The following is a 6,878-nucleotide window of genomic DNA, read 5'->3' as shown; positions in this document are numbered from 1 at the left end:
GTATTCTCATATACATTTTTTTGCCATTCCTTGCAAGGTATAAGAAGCAATTATAAACATCATATATGCTAATTAAGTTAACTATATACATGTATCAACAAAATTAACACAGCTTTTAAACAATTATTAATGTTATGCGGAAAGATTTTTTACTTATGGTGTCTATAGACACAGAACGCCTGTGTGTGCAAGCACAGAAAGCGTTTCAAAATATGTGTTATGCATTTGAAGTTAATTTTTTCTTTTTTCAGCATTTCTTGATTATATTAATGATACAAGTACTTACAGGGATTGTAGCTGGGTATTGTTGTCAAACACACCTGCGGGCAGTTTGTTCAGCTGGTTGTCATATAGGTACCTACAAACAAATCAGAACATTAAGGCTTTCATACCCTGGCCGACAAAATAAACTTTATTATGAGAACTACGACCACTCCAGGCAAACCTATCAAAGTCTTAGGAGAGCTCAGTCTCTCCAGACATTATTTGGACCCTTCTAAACTGTGGTGAGAGGGGAAAAGTGTTGAAAGCCAATTAGCGTAGACGGGTTAGGTTTAGAGGACTGCATGTGTTTCATACTAAATATGGCATCAAATTAAAATTGTTTGACAGGAACGTGATATCATAGCAAAAGATTCTTAATTAGCAATAACGAAATGAATAAACGTGTTTCGATTGTGATATTAATTCTGTTATTTGTAATGTGTCTTGACAAAATGCTACACGACTCTTTGAAAGCGTACATCCTATATTTGCTCAAGGATAAAAGATAAAAAAGGCTTAGAGCTAACAGGTGTATCGCCTGCAACCATTTTCCGAGTTGAATAGCTGGGTTTTCTTTTGTAACACAAAAAATCAGCAGGATCCAACTGGATCATGGTTCTTTGTGAAATCAATCCGAACTTTTGTTCTGGCAAGTTGATAGAAACGAGAAGACTCAAAAATGGCGATTTTAGCAAACAGAACTGTGTCCTATACTAAATGAATATTTTTCGTGTATAGACAACGAATGAAAAAGGGGGTTTTCTCTTCTAACGATATATTGAACAGATAACTGTTTCGCAAAAAATCAGAACAGAAGAAACAAAAATTTTCAGGTTTCTTCCTAAAATACTCTTGTTGCTTTATGAATGCGATGATCTCTTTCACCGAGACCAAAATACGCCTTCCTTTAAATAGATGTTTGTTTACCAGTTTCATTACTTGGACTCCTTCAATTTGACTACTGTCTGTTTTCTATTATGTGGTCTCATCGATCAGTAGTCCATGCAGAAGATTACGCCAAGCCAACCACATTGCTGAAGAAAAGGCCAGGCCACAACACTGGGAACTCTATGCCCTAATCTATTTGAATAGTTTGTGGAATCTCTAACGTCCCACAGCGTTTCAAGGATTAAGGGTTGTGAGGCGGGGCTTACCGTTTATAGTCCTTTTACGAGAAAAATTGAGAGTCTAACCATTTGCATGAAAAATTTCATGTATTTGTTATATCATAAACATTTCTTTGATTAGGATAGACGAAGGGCGTATTCCTGGGCCCATGTTGCCCCCGCAGTGATTTGGGAGGAAGTAACCCTTTCATGAATTGACATTTGCGTTTACGAAAAAAACGTCAAATAACAAGTCTAGCCTGTACACACATTAAGTAATATGTTCTGTAAAGGCATAGTAAAATTAACTCCAATTTGAAACTAAACCTTCAATTGAAATGGATTTTTCAGTTCTTTTTTGTTTCAGTGATTCCAAAATATTAGGCAAAATGAAAAAAAGAATAAATATCATGAGAGCAATTTCTTTTGCGGTATCATCGGTAGCTTTAAATCACGATAAATGGTATTTAAGAAAGAGGAAGTATAACAAAGGTCGAGTTGGCAAAAGCAAGAACGGTTTTGGAATCAAAACCAGCAAATCGTAAAATGAAGGCAAAGTCAGCGAGCCCGCGAAATGCTCATATCATGCATGCTCCAAAAAACGAGCTGAAGCAAAACTATGTTTAAAAAAAAAGGACAAATTACTTCATAGTTGGTATTCTCATATTGCCATTCCTTGCAAGGTATAACAAGCAATTGTAAACATCATTTGCGCTAATTAAGTTAACTATATACATGTATCAACAAAATTAACACAGCTTTTAAATAATTATTAATGTTATGCGAAAAGATTTTTTAATTATGGTGTCTATAGACACAGAACGTATGCGTGTACAAGCACAGAAAGCGTTTCAAAATATGTGTTATGCATTTGAAGTCATTTCTTTTCTTTTTCAGCATTTCCTGATCATATTAATGATAGAAGTACTTACAGGAGCTGTAGCTGGGTATTGCTATCAAACACACCTCCGGGAAGTTTGTTCAGCTGGTTGTCATATAGGTACCTACAATCAAATCAGAACATTAAAGCTTTCATAGGCTTGCCAACAGAATAAACTTTATTATGAGAACTACGACCACTCCAGGCAAACCTATCAAAGTCTTAGGAGAGCTCAGTCTCTCCAGACATTATTTGGACCCTTCTAAACTGTAGTGAGAGGGGAAAAGTGTTGAAAGTCAATTAGCGTAGACGGTTGTGGTTGAGAGGACTCCATGTTTTTCATACTAAATATGGCATCAAATTAAAATTGTTTGACAGGAACGTGATATCATAGCAAAAGATTCTTAATTAGCAATAACGAAATGAATAAACGTGTTTCGATTGTGATATTAATTCTGTTATTTCTAATGTGTCTTGACAAAATGGTAGACGACTCTTTGAAAGCGTACATCCTATATTTGCTCAAGGATAAAAGATTAAAAAGGCTTAGAGCTAACAGGTGTATCGCCTGCAACCATTTTCCGAGTTGAATAGCTGGGTTTTCTTTTGTAAGACAAAAAATCAGAAGAGTAAGATTAATGCCAGCAGGATCCAACTGGATCATGGTTCTTTGTGAAATCAATCCGAACTTTTGTTCTGGCAAGTTGATAGAAACGAGAAGACTCAAAAATGGCGATTTTAGCAAACAGAACTGTGTCCTATACTAAATGAATATTTTTCGTGTATAGACAACGAATGAAAAAGGGGGTTTTCTCTTCTAACGATATATTGAACAGATAACTGTTTCGCAAAAAATCAGAAGAGAAGAACCAAAAATTTTCAGGTTTCTTCCCAAAATACTCTTGTTGCTTTATGAATGCGATGATCTCTTTCACCGAGACCAAAATACGCCTTACTTTAAATAGATGTTTGTTTACCAGTTTCATTACTTGGACTCCTTCAATTTGACTACTGTCTGTTTTCTATTATGTGGTCTCATCGATCAGTAGTCCATGCAGAAGATTACGCCAAGCCAACCACATTGCTGAAGAAAAGGCCAGGCCACAACACTGGGAACTCTATGCCCAAATCTATTTGAATAGTTTGTGGAATCTCTAACGTCCCACAGCGTTTCAAGGATTAAGGGTTGTGAGGCGGGGCTTACCGTTTATAGTCCTTTTACGAGAAAAATTGAGAGTCTAACCATTTGCATGAAAAATTTCATGTATTTGTTATATCATAAATATTTCTTTGATTAGGATAGGCGAAGGGCGTATTCCTGGGCCCATGTTGCCCTCGCAGTGATTTGGGAGGAAGTAACCCTTTCATGAATTGACATTTGCGTTTACGAAAAAAACGTCAAATAACAAGTCTAGCCTGTACACACATTAAGTAATATGTTCTGTAAAGGCATAGTAAAATTAACACCAATTTGAAACTAAACCTTCAATTGAAATGGATTTTTCAGTTCTTTTTTGTTTCAGTGATTCCAAAATATTAGGCAAAATGAAAAAAAGAATAAATATCATGAGAGCAATTTCTTTTGCGGTATCATCGGTAGCTTTAAATCACGTTAAATGGTATTTAAGAAAGAGGAAGTATAACAAAGGTCGAGTTGGCAAAAGCAAGAACGGTTTTGGAATCAAAACCAGCAAATCGTAAAATGAAGGCAAAGTCAGCGAGCCCGCGAAATGCTCATATCATGCATGCTCCAAAAAACGAGCTGAAGCAAAACTATGTTTAAAAAAAAAAGACAAATTACTTCATAGTTGGTTTTCTCATATTGCCATTCCTTGCAAGGTATAACAAGCAATTGTAAACATCATATGCACTAATTAAGTTAACTATATACATGTATCAACAAAATTAACACAGCTTTTAAATAATTATTAATGTTATGCGAAAAGATTTTTTAATTATGGTGTCTATAGACACAGAACGTATGCGTGTACAAGCACAGAAAGCGTTTCAAAATATGTGTTATGCATTTGAAGTCATTTTTTTTCTTTTTCAGCATTTCTTGATTATATTAATGATAGAAGTACTTACAGGAATTGTAGCTGGGTATTGCTATCAAACACACCTCCGGGAAGTTTGTTCAGCTGGTTGTCATATAGGAACCTACAATCAAATCAGAACATTAAGGCTTTCATAGGCTTGCCAACAGAATAAACTTTATTATGAGAACTACGACCACTCCAGGCAAACCTATCAAAGTCTTAGGAGAGCTCAGTCTCTCCAGACATTATTTGGACCCTTCTAAACTGTAGTGAGAGGGGAAAAGTGTTGAAAGTCAATTAGCGTAGACGGTTGTGGTTGAGAGGACTCCATGTTTTTCATACTAAATATGGCATCAAATTAAAATTGTTTGACAGGAACGTGATATCATAGCAAAAGATTCTTAATTAGCAATAACGAAATGAATAAACGTGTTTCGATTGTGATATTAATTCTGTTATTTCTAATGTGTCTTGACAAAATGGTAGACGACTCTTTGAAAGCGTACATCCATTCAGAAGATTACGCCAAGCCAACCACATTGCTGAAGGAAAGGCCAGGCCACAACACTGGGAACTCTATGCCCTAATCGATTTGAATAGTTTGTGGAATCTCTAACGTCCCACAGCGTTTCAATAACAGGGGTTGTGAGGCGGGGCCTACGGTTTATAGTCCTTTTACGAGAAAAATTGAAAGTGTAACCATTTGCATCAAACATTTCATGTATTTGTTATATCATATACATTTCTTTGATTAGGATAGGCGAAGGGCGTATTCCTGGGCCCATGTTGCCCCCGCAGTGATTTGGGAGGAAGTAACCCTTTCATGAATTGACATTTGCATTTACGAAAAAAACGTCAAATAACAAGTCTAGCCTGTACACACATTAAGTAATATGTTCTGTAAAGGCATACTAAAGTTAACTCCAATTTGAAACTAAACCTTCAATTGAAATGGATTTTTCAGTTCTTTTTTGTTTCAGTGATTCCAAAATATTAGGCAAAATGAAAAAAAGAATAAATATCATGAGAGTAATTTCTTTCGCGGTATCATCGGTACCTTGAAATCACGTTAAATGGTATTTAAGAAAGAGGAAGTATAACAAAGGTCTAGTTGGTAAAAGCAAGAATGGTTTTGGAATCAAAACCAGCAAATTGTAAGATAAAGGCAAAGTCAGCGAGCCATCCAAATGCTCCTATCGTGCATGCTCTAAAAAACAAGCAGAAGCAAAACTATATTTTAAAAAGAAAGACAAATTACTTCATAGTTGGTTTTCTTATAAGTTTTTTGCCATTCTTTGCAAGGTATAAGAAGCAATGATAAACATCACATGCGCTATTTAAGTTAAAAATGTATCAACAAAGTTAAGACAGCTTTAAACAATTATTAATGTTGTGCACGTGAAGTCATTTGTTTCCTTTTTTTCCAGCATTTCTTGATTACATTAATTATAGAAGTACTTACAGTTTCTTTAGCTGGGTATTTTTATCAAACACACCTCCGGGCAGTTTGTTCAGCTGGTTGCCACTCAAGGACCTACCAACAAATCAGAACCTTAAGGCTTTCATACGCTTACTAGCAGAATAAACTTAAATGTGAGAAGTACGACCACTCCAGGAAAACCTATTAAAGTGTTAGGAGAGCTCAGTCTCTCCAGACATTATTTCGACCCTTCTGGACTGTGGTGAGAGAGAAAAAGTGTTGAAAGCCAATTAGCGTACACGGGTGAGGTTGAGAGGACTGCATGTATTTCATAGTAAATATCACATGAAATTAAAATTGTTTGACAGGAACGTGATATCATAGCAAAAGATTCTTAATCAGTAACAATTAAATGAATAAACTTGTTTCAATTGTTATATCAATTCTGACAATTGTAGTGTGTCTTGACAAAATGGTAGACGATTCTTTGAAAGCATACATCCTATAGTTGCTCAAGGATAAAAGATAGAAAAGGCTCAGAGCTAACAGGTGTATCGCCTGCAACCATTTTCCGAGTTGAATAGCTGGGTTTTCTTTTGTAACACAAAAAATCAGAAGAGTAAGATTAATGCCAGCAGGATCCAACTGGATCATGGTTCTTTGTGAAATCAATCCGAACTTTTGTTCTGGCAAGTTGATAGAAACGAGAAGACTCAAAAATGGCGATTTTAGCAAACAGAACTGTGTCCCATACTAAATGAATATTTTTCGTATACAGACAACGAATGAAAAAGGGGGTTTTCTCTTCTAACGATATATTGAACAGATAACTGTTTCGCAAAAAGATCAGAACAGAAGAACCAAAAATTTTCAGGTTTCTTCCCAAAATGCTCATGTTGCTTTATGAATGCGATGATCTCTTTCACAGAGATCAAAATACGCCTTACTTTAAATAGATGTTTGTTTACCAGTTTCATTACTTGGACTCCTTCAATTTGACTACTGTCTGTTTTCTATTATGTGGTCTCATCGATCAGTAGTCCATTCAGAAGATTACGCCAAACCAACCACATTGCTGAAGGAAAGGCCAGGCCACAACACTGGGAACTCTATGCCCTAATCTATTTGAATAGTTTGTGGAATCTCTAACGTCCCACAGCGTTTCAAGG

Source organism: Montipora capricornis, chromosome 14 (genome assembly GCF_036669925.1).
Source record: "Montipora capricornis isolate CH-2021 chromosome 14, ASM3666992v2, whole genome shotgun sequence".
NCBI classification, from domain to species: Eukaryota; Metazoa; Cnidaria; class Anthozoa; order Scleractinia; family Acroporidae; genus Montipora; species Montipora capricornis.
This window is presented reverse-complemented; position numbering follows the sequence as displayed.